An 11,674-nucleotide genomic window follows, 5' to 3' on the forward strand; every position below is an offset into this window, starting at 1 on the left:
GTTGTAAGCCTTTCCTCTTAAAAAACCCTGTGCAGAGAAGGTGACTTAGTGAGATACAGAGTAGCCTGAAGAGGACATTAAGGTAGAACAGGCATGGAGTCATGTCAAGGTGGTAGGATGGTTTCCTGAGGGTAAGATGGCAATGGAGAGAGATGCGATAGTACTCTAAAAGAACAGTGTTCAAATAAAATTACTTTGTCCTGCAGAACCTCCACATTACAGGTTGTGAGCCTGTGAAAAGTGAATTTTAACACTAGTGCCAGTGGTTCAGGATTTAGCACCTTTCCACTTGTGTGTGTCTGTGGGACTGGGGCTTAGGATGGGGATAGAGCAGATTAGACAGAACTGTGTGAGGATTTCCTTTTCCCTTCTGTGCTCCAAATCAAAGAGGGTCAGTTAGCTTTGAATTTCATTCACGAGGAGACTCTGCAGACTACGCAAACATGGACTTTTATCTAAGAAGAGAAAGAGCTGATCATGTAGCTTAATAGAATAAGTCTTTTAGCCTTGGAATTTTTCTATTGAAAAGTGTAATATTACTGGACATTTTGGGAATACAAATTCCTACAGTGGTGCGTCTGGCATGGTTGGATACTGTGTTGCTTTACGACTATCTTCATTTTTTAATGAAAGGGGTAAAATAATATAAATTTCTAGCCATGTTCCAGGTAGGATACATTCCTGAGACAACTACAGTGAAGAACAGAAATGTCAGGGAGACTGAATTTCAAAAAACGGTAGAAAGCTACAGAACCACTTCTGGTTGGACAGACTGGAGAAATTGATGTATTTTGCATTGCTTATGGCAAGGGTGAAGGGTGAGGCTAAATCCCAGGTGGAAAAATGGTGGAGAGCCATTAAAAAATGAATATTCCTATACAACCATGTAGCTGGCATAAGATCAGTAACAAATAATGAAAACATTGACATATCCACTTTAATTATTAATTGTTATAATAGGACTAGCTAAGGGTAGAGAAAAGTAATCTTTAGTATGAAGAATCTTGTCTGCAAATAAACAAGTAACATTATCTGCTGCATTTCAATTAATGAATAATGATCAACACATGCAAACTCAAAACACTAGAAATGTTTCATTTGTTTAGTTTTGTACATGTACAGCAAAGTCCTGGAAAATATCCTCATCAGACATTTTGGTGATCATGACATTGATTTACGATACATGAAAGAAGTGAATGAAAAAGAATTCAGTACTTAGAAGCCAATTATTTAAAAATTATTTGATTTCACTTAAATTTGTCAATAAATGCAGCTACTTGTAAACCTGCTCAAAATAGTAATTTCTCAGATCAATATCAAGGGTGCCATTGTATGCAAGCTGGGTCAATTAAATATCCGTAAGGAAGAGACAGCTGTGAGAGCTGCTAATATTGCAGAAGGCTTGTCTTATAGGAAGGTTTACTGAAATTTATCTGGGCATTGGCTGCCATTCTCAGCTTGCCTCCAATGTGTGGCATTCAATTCCAAAACCTTTCTACTTTGTCTTCACTAAGATCTGTCCCTGAAGACTAGGCATGCTAAGATTGAAAGATCAGCCCTGGATAGAAATAAAACAATGCAGAGAACCCTGCAACAGCAAACTGAGTCTTGCACTTCCTTCAACAAGAAGCTTATTCATTTGTGTTTGCAAAGGAACTTCAAAATTGTATTTGTATGCAGCAGATTTCATTATTAGCTTTTTCTCTGATCTTTGAAGTCATCATGTTTTTTTGATCACAGTCTTTGGAGTGACGTTACTAGGCAGAAAATTTGGTCCCTCACTTAATTAATAAAAGTTGATTAAAGCTTGCACTGTAAAGATAGCGGTAGTGATGTAAGAAGATGTTATTTACTTCATATCAGCATCATGGGCAAATAGGCAAGACGTAAAAACTACAGGGATGGTTTCCATGATCTGGAAATTTGCTGGTAAAAGACTAATAATTAGCAGTGTACTGCATGAGCAGGATACATCTGTGTGCATTTCTATTAATTATTCTAAAAGACTGTTTAAATAAAATGTTTCAAATAACTGTCTATTTTTATTCCCCACAAGTCTCAACAAACACCCAGGAGAGTGAATATGTTTTTCAAAACAAAGGCACCACAACTGCTTAGCATGGATTTAACTTTTGTAGAAAGAGATGAGCTTAGCAGCACTGATTTTATATACTGCACTGATAGCATTTAGGTAGTTTTAATTTTAGACTGGAAAATTCTCCTTGCCTCCTGACTCTAGGATACAGAACTACAGGGTGCAGGGTCTGCTCCAACTGCTCTGCACACTGTAATGATTTAGACTGCAAGAAGATGATTCTGCTAGTTGAGCATCTATTGTGCTTTTCCCTGAACAAACAAACAATAAAATTAAACAAATAAACAAACAGCTGGTGTCTGCAGCAGTCATGGCATGAAATCAATTTTGTAAATGTCAAGATAGTGGACTGGAATTTTCCAAGGAGTCTCAGAGCATTAGTAGCTCAAGTGCCATGGAAAACCTACCCTATATATTCTGAATCTTAGGTAGTGAGAAAGATGTAATTTACCCCTTTGAAACACCCTAGGCAAATAGGCAAGATGGATACAAAAATATTTTGCTAGAGAGAACAGCTTTCATCCTGGAAAGCAATTAAGTGGAAAGGATGTTCCTTCACACAATCTGTCTTTCACCATTTTATCAGACAGGAATTTCTTAGCTGGGGTACCAGCTACTTTCCCTTCTACATGCAGACTGCTGCTGAAAGAAAAAGTTTTCTGATTTTGATTTCAGTGAAATACATACAGTGAGCTTGGTTGTATGTCTCTGAAAACTATGTTTGGCTCAGGTTCCTCTTTATTAACAGATCAGATGCCTGGATGTTTCCTAAAGAAACATTTTATGCAATTTATTTCGTGGCTTCATGAAGAAATTCTCTTTATACAGATTCATCTCATTTATACAGGTTCATTTTTCTCCCTGTAGCAACTGAGGATGTTTGGATTCTGGGCTCTTATTCCACAGTTATGTGTTGTGCTGCAAAGAAAAATATATTTCAAGGATGTTCCATATTCTACCTCCCATTCACAAAGTCATAAATTATGTTTTGCTGTGTATTATTTAAATTATATTATAACTGACAATCCTGATATCTTAGTTGTAATGAACAAGTGGATGAGCAGAAAATGTCTGTGATGTCATTGCAAAGGTGATGATGTGTATTTCATGTGTACGTGTGCACACAGGTATTTGGAGGCAAGAACATAATTTTGCATGTAAGCCTATAATTGATTTATCTAATGCTCTTTAAAAAAATAAATAAAAAACAAATGCCCCTGAAACAGCTAACATGAAAAAGGAGATTGTTCTTGAAGTATGTATTACTCTGATTTCCTCCTCATCCCTGAATCTGATCTGACAATTTTTATTTCAATTTCTTCTCTAAGGTGGCATGCTGAGTAATGACGACGTAAATTTGCAGTTTGTGTGTAGTGAATGTTTTATAAAAGGTGTTAAATGTAATTAGCTAAGGCAGAATACAGTGGGAACTGTAGTGTAAAAATGATATAACTGTCAAATTCATTAAATTCAGTATTATATAAATTAAAGCATAGTTGTACGTAAAATAGGAGTTCAGGCATTTAGTTGCTTAGTTTTGTTTAGTATATCCAGCTGATGTCAAGTAATTATTTCAGCATACAGAGTCATTTGTATCTGTTGTAAACACAGTGAGGTTAGTAGAACTTTAGTTTTGCTCATGGGAATTACGCCTAAGTTGTTGAAAGAAATAAAAATACCTCCTTTCCTTCATAACCCCCCTTTTATTTTCTGGACCTTCACCTTGTGTAAATTAATGCAACTCCACGGATGCCAAACGTATGTCCTAAGGAAAGAGAGTTGGATCTGAGGAATAAAGCGTTTATGGTACCAGCTTTAGCTGCCTGCTATTACAGGTGTGCTTGGCATCTCTCACTGTCAACAAATTTCTCAAGCTCCATCCTAAGCTGTTTCTTCTCTTCACTAGCACTCTTTCTAAAGCCATACCATCCTGCTGGCCAGAAACCTGTTTCAAGCATCCAATTTCAATTACCATAGTCCTTTGTTCCTATGCCAGTGTTTTCTTTTGGCCATTACTACACTTCTCAGCCTTCACTTTGCCAGCTTTGTTCTTCATGTAAGGAAGAATCTCCTTTCTTCTGGTTACCACTGATGCTCTCCTCTGCCCCTGCAACAACTGGATCTCATCTTACTTGATGTCAGAAATATCAACATTGGTATGATTCTATATTATCTACTGAGCCTGAATATTGTGATTCTATCCTGTGGCTTTTTGAATGACTATGTTTGTTAGTACTATAGGCATACCTGTGAGTGAGATAATCCTGCATGGACATAAGCACAATAAAATACGCATTAGCAAAGGTAATCATGAAACTTTGGATAGTAAACTCAGAGTTTTACTTCGGTAAAAATTCTATTAACAAAGCTAGAGATAACCACTTTTTAGAATCTATTGTATATTTGATTATAATGAAAAAAAGTCTTTAGTGGTCTTAATGGCTAAGAAAATTTTTAATATTTTTAATTTTTAACAATTTTTAATATTTTTAGTATTCTAAGGAAGGCTGAGAGGCTTATACTGCGAAAATACAAGAGAGATGAATGGGAGGGAATTGACAGCAATGACAAGATGATTGGTTATTGACAATGTTGTATTGGAAGTTCAAAGATTTTAAATTATGTCTGACTGAAAGGAATGGCTGCCACTCTGCATCTGGAAAGCCTCGTCTCTGATATTTCCTGGAACTGGAATGCATGTCAGTGGTGTTTTCTATACAAAATATCTTATCTGAAGAAGGGAACAGATTATCTGTTTGCAAAGCACATGAAAGGCAATAGGAACTTGAGGAAAAGTTGCCAGAGATTACTCCAAGAACAAGGGGTCTTAGAAAATATTTAGCTTCCTGTTATAACAAGAATGCAACTTTTGTCACATTCCTTGACTTAAAGTTTTTGATACTGTCTCCTGTCTCTTCTTGTAAGCAAGGTAGGAAAATGTGGTTTGATAAAATTACAGTTATATTGGATCAGAACTTAATGGGAAATGGGAGTGCAATTTTCAATGATTCACTGTCAAAATAGAAAAGCTGTGATGTGCAAACTCCCCAGCAGTCTGCCCAGGCCTGGCACTACTCAGTGTTCTCATTAGCAGGTTAGAGTAAAAAAGAGAAAGTCTGTTCTTTAAATGTTCAGGTGATACTAAGTACAATGTCTTGCCTGAAGAAGGTTTAGCATTCAGAAAAAGCTTGATGAGTGGAACAAATACTTTGTAGTTCTGTGAGAACAAATAAAAGGAGCTAGACAAGGGTAAGAGCAATTATCCACATAAGGTTGGGGAGCAGCAGGTTAGGCAGGTAAATAGTAAACATTGCCCTTGCCTGTGCACAGCCTCACATAGCTGAAAATCAGCCATGCTTTTTACCTTACCTCCATTTTCATTTCTGAACTTCGTTTTCTTTTGAAGACCTGACCATTATTTTTATTTCACTACTTCTTACCAGACATTCACTGCTTGGACTATGGATTTTATTGTTCATTTTTATTTCTACTAAAAACTATAACCTAAATCTTTACCTAAGGCTGAAATCGATGTTCTGCAGATTTTCTTGTTGGGAACTAGCTAGTTTTCCAAGACTTCAGTTCGACTTTCTAATGCTAGGGTGTCAAAAGTATGCTTAAGGTACACAGTCATTTTCAAACTTGTGCCAAAGTCCTTCACATGTTCCACCAAAGAGTGGGCACCACAGTATTCCTCATCAGAACAAAGTTATTGCCCTTGCTACAGTAGACCTGCAGGGATTTTTTTTTTTTTTGTTTCACTGCACAATGCTTGCTCCCTGAATACCTTTTTCATCCAAGTGATCCATCTCCAGAGAGAAGTACCTGCAGAGACTGCATGAATGTGCATCCTGTGGCTCTTGCAGGGCCAGCTACTATTTGACAGAGAATATATTTTAAATATATTCAGGTTCACTGTGACTTTAGTTACAGAACTGTTTGCTGTGCCTCAGAAGCACAGCCTCCTTTGCAATCCCTGTATGCTCAATATACATGTATATCCCTAGCTAGTAGGAACGTGACCATAAAAGATTAAATGCTTCAATAGACAGTGGTATTCCCTCGGGAGTACATTTGCTGACAGCAGCCCAAGGAATTGCGGCCAGTGCCTCACCACAATGGTTGTAGTGTTTGCCAAACGTATCTATTTGTATTGTCTGTGGTGTGGTTTGGATTGGGCTTTTTTGGTTAGAACCACAAATGGGCTGGTGATAGTGGTGCTGATTGCTATCATTTCACATTTTTATCTTTTATAGATAAGGTTAGATAGATAGGTTATAGGAGAAATTAAGGTTTCAGAGTAACTTCTGTTTATTGGATCTAATTTAACAGGCTCTGTGTGGTATTTGTTGCCTGCTATTGAAGCAGTTATGTGTACAGGGATCATGAGGCTCCTCCAATATTTGCAGAAGCTGAGTTCTTTGCAGGAGGTAGCTAAGGGCCCAGCTGGAGACCATGGTAGGATGATTATGGACAGCAAAGTTTAATCTGTCTGTTTTCACAAATCATGCACCAGCTACGGAACCTGAGAAGTGACCTTTTCTTGCTTGTATGACAGAATTAAAAAAAAAAAAAAAAAAGGCAGAAAAAAAAAAGCAGTAATGCTGTCTATAAAGTAGTAGAAAAGGTGGTCCTCTTCCTATCTCTGCTGCTGGCTTGCTGTGCAGCCCTGAGCAAGCAACATTTTCTCTCTAAGCTTTGTGCATTCCTATGCTTTTTAACATTCCTATGTCAGGATTCTGAGGGCAGGGACTGTTGGTGCTTCTATAACACAGACCCCGTGAAGCCTGCATTTGAGTGTTGTGCTGAAATAGCACACATGAGAATAATGCACTTTCCTCTATTTGTTTTCAAATTGAAATGTAAGTCGGTAAAGCTATAGCAGTTGTTAAACTGGAAAATAAATACAGAAGTAAACATTTCTATTTCTGAGAAATTAACCTGGCAAAAAATATTGTTCCATTTGGAGTTCAGAGTTTACAATGCATCTAGCCATATAAGAGTAAAGTTATGGTTGAAAAAAAAATGTAGACTTTTAAATATAGTTAAATATTTCAATAAAACTCAAAATTAGGGCTGTATAAATTTAAATGTAACTTCTTTATCTTCTCTTTCATGGTCTGGTGAACTTCATAGCCTGACATTTCTTTCAAAATAGCAGAGCTATGGCAGGCAAAAGTACAGCACTGCAGTGAATAAAAATTACCACTGTTTCCCAATGAGTTTTTGTTGTCAAGAGGCTCTGAAAGATAAGCATTAGGTAAAGACAGAGGGAGGCAATGACTACAGATGTGAAAAAAAAAAAAAAAAAAGAGACCTAGAGTCATTACCAGAGATTATTTTGGTCACTATAAGTAGCAGAAACAGAATGTCTTCAACTAATGAAAGAATTTTCTGCTTAATGGTTCATTATTTTATCATTGTTTGCTTTGATTGATTTTGCTACAAGGTTTATGGGCATTACTAATCCAACAAGTGAGGTGTGTTATCGAAACAGCTCATCCATATTTCTGTAGCAGCAGCTGTCCACTTGTACCATATAATTCAAAACTAAGCACTATCTCCTGACACTTTGAACAATTTCTCTTTTTGACTAGTAAGATGTTATATACCCCAGCCAAATTCATGCACATCCAACCAAATGCAAACGTGCCACAGTCAGTAGAAAAAAAAATCCTTTTACTATTGATTGATTTTGGATTGAGGACAGAATTCACTTAGAATGATTATTATTTAAAAGACTTAGGAGAAGAAGATGATCAGGATACTTGAGGAGTTCTTCAACTTTTGAGGAGTTGTGGACTCGAAGGAGGGTGGAAAGGCCTTGCAGAGGGATCTGGATAGGTTGGAGAGCTGGGCGATCACCAACCGCATGAAGTTCAATAAGAGCAAGTGCCGGGTCCTGCACCTGGGACAGGGAAACCCTGGCTGCACGTACAGACTGGGCGATGAGACGCTGGAGAGCAGCCTAGAAGAGAGGGATCTGGGGGTTGTGGTAGACAGCAAGTTGAATATGAGCCAGCAGTGTGCCCTGGCAGCCAGGAGGGCCAACCGTGTCCTGGGGTGCATCAAGCACGGCATCGCTAGTAGGTCAAGGGAGGTGATTGTCCCGCTCTACTCTGTGCTGGTGTGGCCTCACCTCGAGTACTGTGTGCAGTTCTGGGCACCACAGTATAAAAAGGACATGAAACTGTTGGAGAGCGTCCAGAGGAGGGCTACGAAGATGGTGAAAGGCCTGGAGGGGAAGACGTACGAGGAACGGCTGAGGGCACTGGGCCTGTTCAGCCTGGAGAAGAGGAGGCTGAGGGGAGACCTCATCGCAGTCTACAACTTCCTCGTAAGGGGGTGTCGAGAGGCAGGAGACCTTTTCTCCATTAACACCAGTGACAGGACCCGCGGGAACGGGGTTAAGCTGAGGCAGGGGAAATTTAGGCTTGACATCAGGAGGGGGTTCTTCACAGAGAGGGTGGTTGCACACTGGAACAGGCTCCCCAGGGAAGTGGTCACTGCACCGAGCCTGTCTGAATTTAAGAAGAGATTGGACTGTGCACTTAGTCACATGGTCTGAACTTTTGGGTAGACCTGTGCGATGTCAAGAGTTGGACTTGATGATCCTTAAGGGTCCCTTCCAACTCAGGATATTCTATGATTCTATGATTCTATGATTCTGGCTTTGATCAGCAAATGTTCACTTGACTTGTGCTTTTTTCAGTTTCCTGAAAGTTTCCAGCTATTACTGGAATCCCAGGGTCTCCCCAGGGGCTGTAATTCATCCTGAAGCCTTTGGTTTGAGTCCTCAGGAGCTCAGCCCTGGGGCTCATTGGGGTTCTGTGCTCAGCTGCTGAGGGAATCTGAGGCTAATGTTATAATTCAGATCCATCCTAAGTACTGTCAGATTTCCATTAAAAAACAAACAACAACAAGAGAAAAACATCTGGACAGGAACTGATTGGGATGTCTTGATGTGGGCAAGCGGATTTTGTTGATATAATGTCCAGCAGAAACTGCAAAAGTATTCATTGCATGCATTAGAAATAAGCTATGGTAAATGGCAGCTGCAAGCCTGTAAAGGAAATTGAAATACCTGCTTTTCTGGCCAGATATCAAATTACTTGTCTTGGATCACATATAAGAGATAGAGGATGTTTTTGAATTTGGACTTAGTATCTAGTGAACAGAGAAGAGGTACAAGAGAGACATTTTGAAAACATTTGAAATTTGTCAAGTGGGTTCTGCCTGATTGTACTCCATTGCAACCAAAGCTCTGGGCTACTGATTTTATGCATTTGAAGGGCGTGAGGGAGGGAATCTAGTAAGGTTTTGTATGAACTATTTGATGCTTACAAGGTACAAATTCAGAAAAAGTTCCCCAAAGAAGAATACAATTTCCATGCTGTTATTTGCTTTAAGTAGGTTAAAGATAAAAGAGATTTCCTACTTCAAAAGGAAGATGCTGGAAAAGCCAGCTATGTTCCTTCAAACTGCCTGTATTTATTGCAACAGCAAAAGGGATCAGAAAGGTGCCAAAACCCCAGCAAAACCAGTGTTCAGTAGAGGCAGCCAGACTGGCAGTTTGAGAATGTCAAGCCTTATGCTGGGCACTGCATGTGGATGGGCCATAAAAGCCACTTGTCCTTTCAGTGATATCCAGTGGTGGATGGATAAGGCCATGAGTTAGTCCTGAGCAATCCTAAAGTTTCATGCTGGATGACCAAAATTGTTGGGAATGGGAGATTCAGCTATGTGGATTCATATGAATGCTTTCTACATAACATAAACAACTACTTTTTTAGTTGACAAAAAATAAATTAAAAAAAAAATAATCTGCTTTTCTACACAATCTTATCTCAATGTACGTGGCTAAAGTGGATATAGAATTATTCACCAGAAACATATATTTTTCTCCAAGGAATGCAAAAAGTTGACCTTGAAGGCAGGTCTGAGTGTGGTGAACCCCATTTCATAGCTTGAGTGGGCTGTCAGACAGCACAGTGATCAGGTACAAATCCCCTGCAGCCAGTAGTACAGATGCACCTGGCTCTGCTTCCAGGAGCAGTGGCTTAAAGCAGGAGACAGAGATCATGGTATTTATACAGTTGAGATTTCAAAATGAATGGGTAGTATATCACAGAGTTGACTTTGCTGTGTTAACTATTTTATTTTATTTTATTTTATTTTATTTTATTTTATTGAGCTATATTATTATTTGAGCAGGTATTATTTGAACAAAGAAACTCACTATTACAGTGAATGTCTTGTGTTAGTAGTGCTAAGCTGCCATCTCTGAAAAGGACTCTTTTCTTACACCCTTAGTTGTGGGAACATTTTGGTGGCTAGGTGGAATTTCCCGAGCTATTTTTTATCTCTCTCTTTTTTTTTTTTTTTTCTTTTCTTTCTATTTTTGTCTCTGCAAATGAGAGTGGTTCATAGATTTGGCAAGCAGGAGTCAATCAAAGCCATTGCTATTTTGGGTCCTTAAGAAATTACTACTGAAAAGCAAAAATATTAAACAAATACACATCTCATCTGGAAAGTGTCTAAGGTTCAAAGACATACAAATGAATATTACTTTTCTATGTGGATTTTGTAAGATTTGTGCATATTTTGCCAACAAAAGGAATATTTAGTAAAGGAACTGTATGTTTAAATGATGGATCTGTCTGGGAACTCCGTGGAAAGTTGTTGTCATTTTAACAGCTTCTATTCAGGGGAATTATTAAAACAAAACAAAACAAAACAAAAACAAAAACAAACAAACAAAAAACAAAAACACCAAAAGAAAAAACTTTAAACTTTTGTGTGAGATACACATTAATTTTTTTATCTGCTGGTTCCCCCTTTTTTTTTCTTTTTCTTTTTCTTTTCCTTTTTTTTTTTTTTTTCCCTGCTGGCTGAATAGGAACAAGCATGCCATACTTTCAAGTAAATTACATTTTTTTTTTTAATCAAGGTATTCAAAGAATATCGTGGCTGAGTAATTATTAAAATTATTTTTCTTCTTTTTAATTATTTTTTATGTATGTGGAAATAGTCAAAATTTAACCTCTGTTGTCTGATTTGATAAGGGTTGTTCTGAAGTCTCAATATTCAGATGAAGAATGCAAACAGACCAAACTTATGTAATTGAATAAGTAAGGAATTTTTCCTCCTCTATTTCAGTTATTTACGGAGGTGTTTACATAGCAACTAAATAGTCATACACTTCCTGACATCTTTCCAACAAAGTATTTGTAATTTTTTTCTTATTTTCAGTATTTGTTTCAGTTCTAGGGAAAAGCAGTGGAAGAAAGAATATTCACAATCTTGTTTTCAAATCACATGATGGGTTTGTAACATTTGTTAAAGTAAGCTTAGGAACAGTCTTGTGAGACATGCAGGTACTTTGTTGCTCGGTTACAATGACTCTATCTTCTGTGGGATATAGGTGTTTCTGAGACCTATGAACCACATGAATTCATCAAGCATCTCTGCTCTCTGTACATCAGAAGAGATGCATTCTAAAATTACCGTGCCTCTTCTAAAGTCAGGGAGGAGGGACCATGGTGCATTATGTTAGCTCAGCTCTCACAGGAGCTGCCG

This window comes from Anas platyrhynchos, chromosome 15 (assembly GCF_047663525.1).
Source record: "Anas platyrhynchos isolate ZD024472 breed Pekin duck chromosome 15, IASCAAS_PekinDuck_T2T, whole genome shotgun sequence".
Taxonomy (NCBI): Eukaryota; Metazoa; Chordata; class Aves; order Anseriformes; family Anatidae; genus Anas; species Anas platyrhynchos.